At 40.2% G+C, this 15,223-nt stretch overlaps 1 protein-coding gene across 1 annotated transcript in view; it reads right to left on the reverse strand.

Annotated features, from left to right (window-relative positions):
- The window catches only part of HDAC9 (histone deacetylase 9), a 340,664-nt gene that overhangs the window by 275,655 nt on the left and 49,786 nt on the right, over positions 1-15,223 (reverse strand). The gene's annotated exons all lie outside the window — the stretch shown is intronic.

Genomic DNA, 15,223 nt, shown 5'->3' on the forward strand with positions numbered 1-15,223 from the left:
AATTTATGCTGCATATTGGGGAGAAATAATTTAATTTCACCCCAAATTCCTTCAATTTATCGAGTTAGCAAAATGCCTGTCATTGTAAGCCATATGCAAAATCTAGTCATTTCCACTAGCAATCTAACACATTCACACACCATCCTATTACTTTCCTCCCATTTTTTAAAGAAATGTCCCCCTGTGGAATAATGAGAACCCAGCTCCTACAAAACATTGCGCAACATGTCAGAACTTGCCAATTTGCCGACTTAGCATTATTTAGTTTAATTGGTGAGACATTGTGTAACAATACACATTTAGTATACTTGTGGTGTTTGGCATAAGATGAAGGTCCTGAAGTTGTGACAGTTCTTATTCTCAAGGGAGAAAGCTTACATTCAGTCTGACTGAATATGATTTTACACCTGTACAGATATTCTGCATTATGCAGTGAGAGCCATAAATGTGCTAAGCACAGAGGAAGACACACAGGATTATATGGGACAATAATGGGGAAAACACATTTTTTAAGTTTTAATGTGGTGGTTTTAAATAGTGAACATTCACATACTTATAGTAGATAGAATGTGGCACATACACCTCTACCCCGATATAACGCTGTCCTCGGGAGCCAAAAAATCTTACCGCGTTATAGCTGAAACCGTGTTATATCGAACGTGCTTTGATCCGCTGGAGCGCGCACCCCTGCCCCCCTGGAGCACTGCTTTACCGCGTTATATCCAAATTTGTGTTATATTGGGTCGCGTTATATCGGGGTAGAGGTGTACTATACATTACTCATCATGGAATGAAAAGATCTTGCTAAAAAGACTGTTTTAATTCATCCTCGGTAATGGAATAAATTGCTAACACAACATAGAACCGGGTAATGAAGAATCTCATGATCTTTCATTCCCTGAATTAAATCCAAGGATATATACAAACGTAATGATTTTCACTATGCTACACAGCAGGGCTGTTTGGGTTTTCATACCAACTGTGGGGGGTAGAACACAGATCTATCTGTTCCAAAAAGGCAGAAGCACCTACCACTTGTATTAAAAGAGAATCTCCATTGGTAGTTGGCAGTATAGGGTCTGAGCAGTTCTCACTGAGCAGAGTCTGGGCAGTGTTTCAATTCATTAAAGGGGAATTATAAACAAACACACTAGTTCACTGCAACTATTTCTATTGAAAAAAAATTGAGTGGCTATAAATACAGTGTCTCAAAATGACGAGCTGCACATACTTCTATACATATTTTCTCTCATGTTTTATTTACTTTTATTGTTCCCTCAGTTCAAAACAAAGAAGAGAGGGACAGAATACAGTAGAAACATTCCAACAAATAGTAGTAGTATGCTGGCTGTGAAAGCTAAAACTCACAGCCAACAGATTCAGCTGAGTTCTAAGCATATGCTAAAATCTGTTGGGTATACTTTGGCATCTGACACATGCGAAATAAAAAATAAACTTTTTTTTTTTAAAGGAAGACATGAGACACCATATCTTTCCCTTTTTATTATATTCTGTTTCTGTCAATAAACTGGTAACATCAAACATTTCGTTTTACTCCTTGAAACAGTGATTGTAAACCTCAAAGCATAATTTGACTTCTTAAACCTGCTATCCCAACAGAATGATTATGCCTAACTGCTTGCTTTTGTTCTGAGACTAATCACTAAATTGTAAAAAATCACCCTTAACTTACAAAAACTACTCTTGATTATAAATAATTGCCCAAGACCAAGAGAAAGCAGCAGTCAAGAACCCAGCCTTTCATCCAAATTATTCAGCTGCAATCCACATTCCATTTGTCTAGACTAAATATAGCAGCGTTTATACAAGAAATCAATAGTGCTTCCAGAGAGCAGAGCAGAGACATGAATATTTCATCAAACTCAGAGAGAAATGGCAATCAGCAAACTGACAGTTCTGTGTAGGTTGACTGGCCCTCCAGATAAGTCCCTGTTACTTGGACAATGGCTCATCGCCTGCAAGTCACAATCTTATCATAGGCACTGTTCTATTTTTAACATTAATTGTGTTGTAGGTGACAAAGGCTTATGATGTTTAAAGTGGAGAGATGGATTTTCTTACATCTTCTGTGACAGGATAATAAGCCTCACCAGGAGCAATAATAGTAACTAGAGCTGTGGAAACCCTGCGGGGTTCAGTTTGCAATAGTGTTTGCAAACTGAACCCTGTGGTTTGGTTTGCAGGCATTGGCTACAAACCAACCCCTGCATGTTTGCCTGGTGATTCAAGTCTGATTATAACTTGTACCTTCCAGAAGCATCCTACCTCTCTAACCCCTATCTGGTTAGGGGGAGAAAGTGAATAGATTTTCTAACAATGGAAACTTCCCTCTCTCAATCGGCAAAATGTAGCAAACCTGAAACCCACGCTCAGTTTGAAGGGATTCAAATTCTTGCTGCAAAGAATTCACACAGCTCTAATATTAACTGCATACTGATGGCTCCATTTCAGCAAGTTCAACTTACCACCCTCACCAGAGGGGACAAAATCAACGAGTGGGTATTCAGAAACAGAGATTGTGTAAATCAGTATACAATATTTACAGTGGTCATTGTTAAAGAGTCAATATTTTCCTACAAATGCTCATGATCCTGGAGACAATGCAGATATTTCCTGTCAAAAAGTATTGGTAACAATTGTGTTATCTCAGATACTACTGTGTGGTAAGTGTTGGTACAGTGATATTGACTTTTAAATGGCAACCACTGTACTGAAACCGCATCCCTGGTAACAGCTAACCTCATCAAACAAAACCTCAGAAATGATTCTGAACAAAATGTACATAAAACCATTAATTAAACAGACTGTTATGGTGCTGGCTGTTGTACAGACCTGGGACATTTTCATTATGGTTATTTCCTACCAATTCATGAGGATAACAGAGGGAGCCAATCAGTATAAAAGTGGAATAATGGAGTTCAAAGTCAAAGTCAGAGTCTATAAGAACTTCGACATATTATGGTTGAGGTTCCTTTTCCCCCCCACCATTTTAATTTTAGAAAGCTCAAAGAAGGCACAAAAGTGTTTATTCTGTTCACGTTTCATGTGTTATGCACATCCACATCACACTAGAACACGGCGTTTTTCAAGTGCACACAAAGTGCCTTAATTTTCAGTGTTTGCAACATGTGCACAGCTGAACTAGGAGTGGGAATTTTTAAACATCCCAAGAAACATTGGGTTCAGATCTCCCATCTGAGGACTTGCCAAAATCATTGGCTGAAGGAGGGGGAGGATAGGCATAAAGAAAATAGTAAGCTTTGACATCCTGCTGTCTGCTGATGAGACAACTAAAGATATTACTCTAACTCCAGCGATTCAGGAACTATGCCAAAATGTTAGAGGAACAAACACTCAGCAAGTTGCAAAAACAAGTATATTTGTTTCCCTTAAGAACTTCTTTTGCCTTAATCTTAAAATATAACAGCACAAGGGTCACAAAAGGGTCTCTATACAGGCTACATTCAGTATATGCGCCTTACCGCAATGTTTTTGACACACTAGGGCAAATATTAGCAACACCTGCAAAACACCATGGTCCAATGTGTACATGGAGGCATGGAGCTTGCATATCCATGTATAACAATACAAAAGGTCTGATTTTAATTGACTGAGGCTTTGGTTCTTGAAGTCACCCTTACACATAGGCATCAGTGGAGGAGCACAGCTCCTTTGTTGAAGGATGCCATTTCAAGCTGTTTCCAGTGACTCATAGTTTAAATTTCTGCTGACTGGCCTATTCAAAGATCAGGGCCTTACTCACCATTTTTATAAAAAAACATCAGGAAAAAACAACAATCCGTGGCATTGACCACCATATTATCACAACAGGGACAATCTTCCCTTCCTTTGGCAATTACCTTCCTTGGTACACAATTATGTCATTTTTAAGCACAGGAATTTTCACAAGGAATGCTGTAATCTGGTGATCAGGTTACCATTTGTCTGCTATTCTTTATTTGAAATTTAATGAAGAATTCTAATAGGCTTGCTTACCGTAACTTGTTTGATGCATTTACAGTTCTGAGTCTAGAGGAACTGTGTAAGTGCATTCATTGGGAGTGTAGAAATTCAAGTTGACCCCTTCATCACTGAATTTCCTGGGCAGCAGGTTGAGTTGTTCAGATGGGAACGGGTGGCAGACAGGTTAAAGCAGCTAGGATCAGGTCAAGTTTTTTTGTCACCTTTTGGGGGGCAGGTAAGAGAGAGGGTAGCTGAAGCATTTTAGAGTTTGGGAGTGGCTCTTCTTTTGTGGGGAGAGGGAGGGCTGCAAAAGCTGGAGAGCTAAAATTAAATGACCCATTGCAACAGGGAATATGCAGAAGACAACAGGTGACTGTCCTTTTCCAAAAGCTAGCAATTTTAATGTTAAGAGATAAAGGAGGATTTCTGAAAACTTATAAGATTTATTAAAATCCCAAAGAAACAAACTTCAAAGAAAGGGACACAAACTATTCAAAATGTTAGCCCAATTTTGAGACACAAGGTATAAAAAATAGAGAATCCTTTCTATAGGGCATCATTGAAAAAATGTTAGAGCTACTCTTTTTAATTATATTCTCCAAAACAAGTAAATCTTGAAATTATTATTAAGTTGTGCAGCACCATCCACAAGCATCATCTTCACTTCATAAAATGAAAACAAAAACAAACTAGAACATAGTAAAGAGTTACAAACATTCAGAGATAATAGAAGTCTTCAATTAAGATTCAAAAGTAGAGGAAAATGCATGTACAAAATTAATATTTTTCAATGTGAAAATAGAAGGGATGGGTTGACCAGCAACAAATTATCACATGCCCATAACCAAGGTGCTGGAGAACCCACAGAAATTAGTTTAAAATGGTAAGAGTGTGGTGGGAAAGCATAAAAAAATCAATGACAATACTTTGAACTTACTTCTTACTTTAACCCCTGAACTTTGGGATTCATGTGTAGAAAATCCAGGAGTTGGGACGAATCACTGAGGTAAAGGCTCAGGGAATTCTGAACCACTGTGCAATGCAGAATTCACACAGAATTAATGTTCTGTGCAGAATTTTATTTTTCCCTGCAGAATTGGTGCTGCAGAGCTGCTGGCCACCACTAGGGGCTGCTGGACCCAGCAGAGCCCAGCTCTCCAGCTCGCAAATAAAGGACACTGCTGGGGGGAAGAAGGAGAGGAAGGGGGATCTGGAGGGTTCCCAGCAGCTGTCGTTCCCAGCACATCCTGAAGGAAGGAGGCAGTGTGCAGGAAACTCCATACAAGCCCAGGACCCAGCATCAGGCTGTTTCTCTCTCTGGATCCCTGGGCTCTAGGGGGTACAGGGATGGGGTTTGGGCTAGGGGGCACTACAGAGCTGGGCTCTGGTGGGTTGGGGGTGTGGTTATCTGAGCTGCAGAGGCTCCCTGCGGCTGAGTTCTGGGGGCCGATGTCTGAGACTGGAGGGACAAAGCTTTCCCCCAAGATGTGCCCAGTTGGCACGTGAGACACATCCAGACTGAGGTGCCCAACAAAAACATAAAGAGAAACAGGAACTGGGTTGTCGTACGGGTTTCTTTAACTCTCTACTCCTGGGGGAATCTCTTTTGTTGTCTGTATTGTTACAGACATACTTGCTGACAGGTATTTTGAAATAAAGTACCAAAATAATTGAAACTGGTGTGATTATGTAGTGTTATTTTAACAAATAAAATATACAGAATTTTAAAATATTGTGTGCAGAATTTTAAATTTTTTGGCATGGAATTCCCCCAGTGCTGTGATGTCCTGAAGAGTGTGTGGAGGGGGTAGTAGAAATGGAGTGCTAGGGGGTTTCAGAAATGAGATATAGGGGGACAATGGGGGAAGGTATAGGAGTAGTGGGCTACAAGTGGGAGTTGGAAGAACTATGGGAAGGTACAGGACAGGCATGTGGGGACGGAGCAAGAGAAGTAGGGTGAGGCAAGGCCACTGGGAGAGGGTGCAGGCTGAAGAAGATCTGCCCATGCAGGGAGATCTTTGCAATCATCCAGAGATAGAGTATAAGGAGAGGAGGTCAGAAGCTCAGAGCCAGTTGAGGAAGAAATATCTCCCTGTTGGGCAACAGAATTACAGGAACATTGCACACCCTGTAATCTAAGAGCAGTTCTGGCATGCTGATAAAGTGGTGTGGCAGGACCACACAGCCAACGTAAATAAACAAATAATGGAGTGATGTGTTAGTAGTGAGAATACTGGAAAATTAAGTGAGCAACATGGTTTTGAACAGCCAGGGATAGAGGAAACACGGAGTCTGGCAAGAAAACTATTGCAATGGTCCAATGTGAAATAGTTACACAATAATTCATCATTTTGGACCTGTTTCTGAGAGAAGCTGAGTGCTCACAACTGTCATTCGCTTCAGGAGGAGCTATATGTGTTCAATGGTTCTCAGGATTGGGCCCGTACATTGCCGAAGGGGGCTACAAGTTTTGATTTTTTAAAATATTGAATACATCAAGCCAGACAGTCCATGAGCAATGAGATATGTCACAATCTAAAGGGATGCCCAGGACCAGATTCTCAGCTTCAATGGAGCAAAGCTGATTTACCCCAGGTGAGAATCTGGCCCCAAGACCTTAGCCACTAGTACTGGAATGACACGAGCTAAGATGGCTGGGAGAAAATCTCATTCTAGTTATCCTTCCAGGGACACCAGCATCCTCATTTAGGACTAAAGTTTAGGTTTTGTAAAAAAGGGTTTTACAAAATGTATGCTCAATAGGAATGATTCCCTACCATCACAACTGAGAAGTGAAGGCACTTGTGCTGTAGACCATGGAGTGGTCACTTAACAGATTTCACTGTAATATTTTCTCTAAGCAGTTTACATGAATTACATTTTCTCTATCATAGTCTGGCCTCTGGACATCAAAGAAAAAATGGAAATGTAGAAAAAACGACAGTATACACACAGGGAGATTTTCAAAGCACAAATGGCACAATGACTTTCAATGGGAGTTAGGTGTCCATTTGTGCCTTTGAAATTCTCTCCTCCTTTGTATTGGCCTGGAAGGGAAAGCACAAGAAATTAAACAGCAGTTATTTTCTTCCAGAACATAAATTTATACTTAGATCACTCTTAAAGGACCATTGTGAAATTGGAAATATAAATGAATTACCAAACCTGATGAGACACTCATTTGATGTTACAGTATCGAGGAGTAGAGTAATAGATTGGACTAGAAATGTATTCCTCCTTGTTCTTCATAAGGGATCTTACCATGATTATACCTTTTCTCTCTTTCTTTTAAGCATTTGCATACATGTCATAAATGAGAAGTAAAATAAATGCAAACAGCATTCTGGGCTTTGATTTACCATTCTCTTATTTCCCAAGGGCCTGAAAAGGAAGCTCAGACAACCACAAACTTCTAAAATATCAGTGAGAGGCCTTGAAATACCAACATTGAAATAAAAGCTAGCTGGCTGGCTGTTTTAAAAATCAAAGCCTGTATTATATTGATTTACTAAATTCAGACTCTTTCTCTGCAAATATGTTTTTGAGTTAAACAGTCATAACAAACCATAACACAAACATGAATGCCACATAATTTGTAATACCCAAGAAGTTCTTAAATGTTGTAGTGTTTGCTATTACTTCACTAGTGAGTACTTAGCAAAAAGCTCCATTTATCAGTTTTCCAGTTTTCTTGCAAACATCAAGCCAACATCTTGCTGTTAACTAAAAGGGGTCAGAGGATTACAGGCAAATGCATACAAGATGTTATATTAAAATATGAAACAAATTCAAAATCTGTTAAGACCAAAACCATGATGATATGTTATCAAAGTCAGACCTGGGCTATATTTGGATTTCCATGTTGCTCTATTTATGCTTCAGCCAGTACTGTTCTTACCCACAGATTCTCTACACCTGCTGACAGATGGGACTGTTCATTTTTCAGAAACTGCCCTTTTCTTACAGGGAATCTGAATGGTCTTAATTCTAGATACTTCTCCTGCAGGCAAGATAAAAATATGCCAAGGATAAATGTGGATATATTTTAAACTGCAGAATCTCTCCCCAACCTTTGAACTTCCTCCACAGCTCCAATGTCCATGCTACACTCATGGTGACAACTAATAATGATAATATAATATACACACAGTATAAATGCTATGTGTAGATACATCATATCTGCATCTACCTGGCCAGATTGTGCCTGACCGCTGCATATGTATGCAAGAAAGGGCAGGTGAGAATGAAAATGTAATAATATAATCCTAGAAATGTAGGACTGGAAGGGACTTTGAAAAGTCATCTAATCCAACCCCTTGCACTGAGGCAGAACCAAGTAAATCTAGACCATCCCTGACAGGTGCTTGTCCGACCTGTTCTTAAAAACCTCCAATGACAGCGATTCCACCACCTCCCTGGAAGTCTATTTCAGTGCTTACCTATCCTTATAAAGTTTTTCCTAAGATCTAACTTAAATCTCCCTTGCTACAGATTAAGCTCATTACTTCTTGTCCTACCTTCAGTGAACCTGGGGAACAACTGATTGCCGTCCTTTTTATAAACAACCCTTAACATATTTGAAGACTGTTATCAGATCCCCCCTCAGTTTTCTTTACTCAAGCATTCTTCAAGCCTTATGTCCCCCATGCAATGACCAGACACAACTGTAGCTCTGTTTTCCTGTCTTTTCTTGATCATTACTGAAGACTGGATCTAATGTGACAGCATTGTCTGCAGCACTAAATACACATATATCCCCAACTCAATATTTATCATTTTATCATTACCCTTGTTTAAGGTCATGTAGCCAGTTTTCAATCCATGTGACATACGCAACAGAGTTCTAAAGTGTGAATTAGATAGGATCATATAACTGGCTGTGTGCCTATGTATATACGCACACACAAACATTGATCCAAATGAATCCTTGGTGTTCACACATGCACGCACGCACACCCATATCCTGATGTATTTGCAAAAAGTAAAGGATAGCAGTGATACACTGGCCACATGCTTTCCCCATCCTCCTTTCTTTCAAAAATATAAAAACTTAGACTGTGATTTTAGCAATCCTACAATTCCCATCTCAAACTACTGCGTGTAATCAAAGAAGGCAAAAAAACTCTCTCAATGACTTTTGTTCAAATCTAACTAAGAAGGATTTTAGCAAACACCACTTTGAAACTGTCAAATGAATGTAATGTAATTCCCAAAGGGTCATTTTTACTCCCAGTCACTGAGATTGAATAGTAAAAAAATTATGGGCCTGATTCTCTGGTTTGCTAAAAATAGGCTTGGAAAAGAAAGGGATGGTTGGGGGAGGTGGGGTGGGGAAGGGTTACAGAGCTGATTACGGATCCCTGATTCTGCCACCTGGCTCTGATGGCTCTCAGGGCTCCTGTAACCTGTGCTAGCTGCCAACACGCCCAAGGGACTGTCTGCCAACAAAACTTAGCCAGAGCACACTATGTTCTGACTCCCCCTCCTCACTCCACCATTCTCTTGCACTGGAGGCTGTAGGAAGGCTAATAGCTATAATGGCTTTCCATCAGCTGAGCACTCTCCAGCAGTGGGGATAAAACCAGTTTCCATCAAATCACAAAAGTATAGGAGAGGGGTCAAGAATTTTCTCCTAGAGCTGAGATCCCAAAGGAAGTATCACTTGAGTGGGCTGGTAGCTGTGTCCCCTAGTACCATTTGCTACCAAATGCAGCTCATACATTAGGCAGACATGTGCGAGCAAACTGTCCACAAATAAATTTGGTGCTCAAACATGGGCTATCCATTGCTCCCAGAAAATATGAGTGAGGGCGATGTCAGGCAGCCAAGGCAGTGCAAACCTGTCAGAGGACAGCAGGTAACATAATTTAGAAAAAGTATATAAAAAACCAAGACCCTAGAATTTACATTTCTAAAAGGCATACTTAGCAAGCCTCAGCCTTTTGAATTTCTACAGCTACATGTATGTCATTTAGATATGAGAATGCCCAGGTTTTATTACATTGCATAGTGTAACTTAATGTACCACAACTCGCTGAGCTCACAACCTCTTGAGAAGTCATTATGCCAGGAAATTAAAAAAATACACTTGATTATTTCAATGCCTTTAATCAATGTTTTTGGAACACTCTGGTCTTTGACAAGCAGGGGGCTAAATATGGTTTCTAATCACAGAAACAGAAAAGGGGAGGGATTGAACTGAAGCTTCCTACAGAGGAGAAACAAAAATCCCAACAGGAAGATAATAATACCCCTTTAAAGGTCTTTTGCAATGTGGGACTGGATAAACTGGTAATGAGATACTTATTGAAACCTGCACTGCTACCCAAAGAGTAAAGATCTTGTACATACAAGGTTGTTAAATACTGTTTATATTTATTAGTACAAAACGATATATTTCATTGTATATTTTATCTCCCTCTTCCTCTACCTTTAATATGTTCCTTGTTTTCTTAGACTGCATGATATTCAGGCCAGGGAGAGAGAGTGCGTGTGTGTGTGCGCGCGCGCGTACACGCCACACCTCGAATATTTTGGGTGCTACTAGACCACAAAGGGATACAACATAAATGCAAAGAGACCACAATGAAAGCAAACACATACCATGTCAGTTCCATATTTTTGTGTGTGTCTGGTAGTGGAGATGACAGAGGGAAGACGAACGCATTGTTAAAGCAAACGAGGTGAGTGAATAAAGGGACAGGAAAATTTAGGGCTAGACTGAAGGGGGAAATGAAAGGGGGTGACTGATGGAAAGGCCTCCTGCACTCAGGCAGCACCAGTTAGGCACACCTGGAGAAGTGGAGTTTAGAAGGGTGAGACTAGCCACAGAAGCGGGGGGAGGGGGCAGTTTTCCTAGGAGCAGAGGCGCTGCCAAGGACTGCTAGTGAGCTCCGGTAGCAAGGGCAGCTCAGCTTGAGGCAGTTACTAAACTTTTCCTTCAACCACCTTGTTTGGGGCAATCTGACACAATAAGCTCAATCTGAGCGAAGGCCCTGGAGAGCTGCTTCTAGCCAGGGCCGCCCAGAGGATTCAGTGGGCCTGGGGCAAAGCAATTTTGGGGGCCCCTTCCATAAAAAAAAGTTGCAATACTATAGAATACTATATTCTCGTGGGGGCCCCTGTGGGGCCCAGGGCCTGGGGCAAATTGCCTCACTTGCCCCCCCCCTCTGGGCGGCCCTGCTTCTAGCCAGCAACCTGTGGTGGGTTCTGGAAAATGCCACCAGGGGCTAGATTCCAGGGGACTGTAAATTGGACTCAAAAAAGACCCCAGGAATGACTTGAACTCCTGCTGTGAAGAATAAGATTGCTCAGGAAAGGGCGGCTCCTGTAGGGGACCCAAGGGCAAGAGACTCAAGACACTATAGCTGAGTTGAAGCTGAGGGTCGGCTGACTACAGGGGCTCAGAAGAAGAGGGGGAAGCACAATGAGCAGGCAGCATGAGGCTTGGTACGATGAAGAGCTGCAGTTTTAGGAGTGGAGTGGGATGAAGGGGACAAACAACCAATGAAAAAATTATACAGAGCTCAAGATGCAGAGCTGAGTTGATTTTGATGTGAGAAGGCAGCTACTACTCCAGTTTCCCCTGAAGAAGGGATGGGAAAGCTATTGGGCCTTGCTTCCTGGGAGGGTCCCTCTAGGTCTGGTGAGAGGATTATAGAGGACTGGAAGGCCCTGACTTACCCACTGCACCCTCTCCTGCAGCTGGTGTTTACTTTGGAAAACAATCCTGGATTGGCTTTGGGATAGACTATATATAAATCAACAGATCTTTTCCACCACTGATGTTTATGATTATAAGAGGAGCTTCAGTGTGAGGGATTACACAAAATGACACACAACAGAAAGTAAAAAAGAAAATCAAGGAAGTACCCATCAATCGTCATGAACACTTAATGCATGCCACTGCCTCCCAAACATGAAGACATTTTGGTTTTACAGCATCCAAATTCAAACCAAAGCAATTTACAGAAAATAATCCCAAGAAAGTTTTTTTTTTCTCTGCTATTAAAAATGACTATGGAGATTACTTAAGGTAGAGAAGAAGAGAAACAACACATATTCACAGTTCTACTCAATCAACATTTTACAGGACTCTTTCCACTGTAAACAGTGAGGTCTACTTGGCAAAGTCATACTTTGTGGGTTTTCTTCGAATATCAAATTACATTCTTGAGCTGAAAACAAAATTAAGCTGCTGAGAGATCTAATATTTAGTTCACACAATTATGTGACTTATCTAGCTTCTCTAATCTATTATACTGTGTATTTGAACTCTTCTTTTTCTATTTTGGCTTCTTTGAACACATGAAATGGTTTAGATCTGACTTTGCTCATATATTTATTTATTTTGCTAAGAGTTCATTTTGCTTCTTTAACACAAAATTGTTTAACTGTTCTTATTCAATTCAGAATATTCTGATGATAGACATAATGAGCACTAAAAATATAGTGATCCATCTGACACTCAGAGAGAAAATAGATATTAAGATCTTTTTAACAATGAAACCCCAAAATACTGTAGGCTATGAGGCATACTCAATATTCCCTAGACCAAATAGACCTATGGATAACATCCACTGCAATGTAAAGCTATTATTTTAGCCACCAGAGGGAGTCCATTTTTAAGTCTATAAAATACATTTAGAATTAAAAGAAAAGAAAAGGGAAAGAGAATGCAAACAGACTCCCTGGTTTCTACAAGATATATATGCATGGGCAACTTAATTAAAATCAGGATGAATTTAGTGTGGTCTTCACTTTATCAAAAATGAAGAATAATCCTGAATTATTGTTAGAAATGTTTCCCATGAATAGAATTCCTCTTAATATAATCTTTCATGTATGACTGTAGAGTGACCAGGTTGGTCTAGAATGATGTTCTAATATTCCCATTGTCAGGACAATACCCCAGATTTCCATTCAAATTACTGTTCTTTCCTTATTTCTCTTAGTCCAACTGTTTTAGACATACGCTGGCTCAAAAGATAACTGGATAAATTCATGGAGGTTAAGTCCATTAATGGCTGTTAGCCAGGATGGGTAATTAATGGTGTCCCTAGCCTCTGTTTGTCAGAGGGTGGAGATGGATGGCAGGAGAGAGATCACTTGATGATTACCTGTTCGGTTCACTCCTTCTGGGGCACCTGGCATTGGCCACTGTTGGTAGACAGTATACTGGGCTAGATGGACCTTTGGTCTGACCCAGTACGGCCATTCTTATGTTCTTAAGTAACAACTGTAAACACTGCAGGCTGTCTCCAATTTACTTCTGATTAAGTCATCTTGTGAGCAAGCACAGTTATGGTTTTTAAGATGCTGGGTGAGAAAGAAATTAAAATTTCTCTTCACTTTGACAAACATTTGCCTTTGTAATTTTTAATCACCAAGCAAACAAACTATAGGATTTTTTTCATGATGGCAGCTTTCCAGGTACTGCTGCATTAGATAGGGAAATGACTCTTATTCTGAAAAATCACTGCAAAATGTTTGTATGTTCCATAATACTCTATAACCTAATTGACTAGACAAATGAATCACTTCTAAATATATACAGAAATTGGACCATTAGATGAAGTAACTACATAGAACATTTTTGTACAGTTCTGCTAGGAAATAATAAGTAAAGCATAGCATCACATCTGATTCAAAGAAACTGAGAAACAGAAATTATTACCCATTAATTGGTTTTCTGCATCTTAGCACATCAATTTATAAATAGTGGGTTGCTTCTATTTTCCTCTCATCTGACAGGTAACGAGTCACTCCAGTAAGAGGATTTTTGGTATCTTTTCCTCAGATTCTCACTAGAGATTCTTTTCCCCAGTAAGATTTTCCATAGCTGTAAGACTGCAGTAGGCCTGATCGTAAGGGACTTCCATTGTTTTTAGTAGGCTTTGGATCAGACCCAGTATAAACACTCAGGTTGGAATTTTCAAATCAGTCTAAGGGAATTAGATACCCAAAATTAAAATTCAAGGATCCCAGCCTAATCAGCCAGACACTGAAAGAACTATTTACCACATTAAAACTAGTATTTCTAGTTTTTTTCTGGTCTGAACTAATAGTTATGTGGGCCCATCTTAACATAGTTCATTGTGAAAAAAATTTAATGGTATTAACTGAAATTGTAACCTAACTGAAGGGGTTATATTGTGATACATAAAGACCATGTACAGGTAAGAATTTCTATTTCTGCACTCTCAGGACATCCTCTACAACTGATGGGACCTGACTCACAATCCCTTATGGAATTATTGCATCTGATATGGTACACCAAGAGCTAGGTGAAGAACAAAGTGGGAATAACTGCTCTAAACACCAGTCATCTAAAGGCTGTGCTGGCAGACATGAAGGAAAACTTTTAAAAGGATGGGGTTACATGGGGGTCACAATTAATGGCTGGGCTTCATTTAAGCAAGAGGAAGGATGTTTCGGTGATTAGGCTGATAGTTTAGGACTTGAGACCTGGTTCTATTGCCTACTCTGCCATAGACTTCCTGTGTGACCTTGGGCACATTGCTTAGCCTCTGTTCCCCATCTGTAGAATGAGGATAATAAGAACATAAGAGTGGCCATACTGGGTCAGACCAAAGGTCCATCTAGCCCAGTATCCTGTCTTCCGACAGTGGCCAATGTCAGGTGCCCCTGAGGGAATGAACAGAACAGGTAATCATCAAGTGATCCATCTCCTGTTGCCCATTCCCAGCTTCTGGCAAAATATTTCCCTACCTCACAGGTATGTGGTAAGAATAAATACATTAAAGATTTTGATGCACTCCGATACTACAATAATGAGGCCTATAAGTACCTCAGATACAAACCCAGCCATTACATTAAAGGGTCAACTTTGAGATGGGTTGATTGATGGTGAATTGGCATTTAAACTAGAGGGCTGAGCTCTAAAATTTTGGGTGAGGTAGTATCTCTAAAATTGTGTTTATTAATGAAATCCCATCAGTCAGCAAAAATACACCCAAAACCTTTTTTGAGATCACATTAAACCTTGATTGTAAAATGGTAGTTGATAGTGCTTAGAGAAAGCATCCAGGGAGGAGAGGACAAGACCACCTAGATATTTTGGAAGCCATATGGGCTGCCAAGGGGATCATGCCACACTCCAGAAGTTTTGAGGAGGGAATCAAAGATGGTGAACAACCTGTAGAGGAAATAGTTCTGGGAAGGTGAAATACAAGTGGTTTGTGAGAAAGATGATAGTCATAAAGGAGGAGAGGATACA

The sequence above is a fragment of the Emys orbicularis genome, chromosome 2 (assembly GCF_028017835.1).
Source record: "Emys orbicularis isolate rEmyOrb1 chromosome 2, rEmyOrb1.hap1, whole genome shotgun sequence".
NCBI lineage: Eukaryota > Metazoa > Chordata > Testudines > Emydidae > Emys > Emys orbicularis.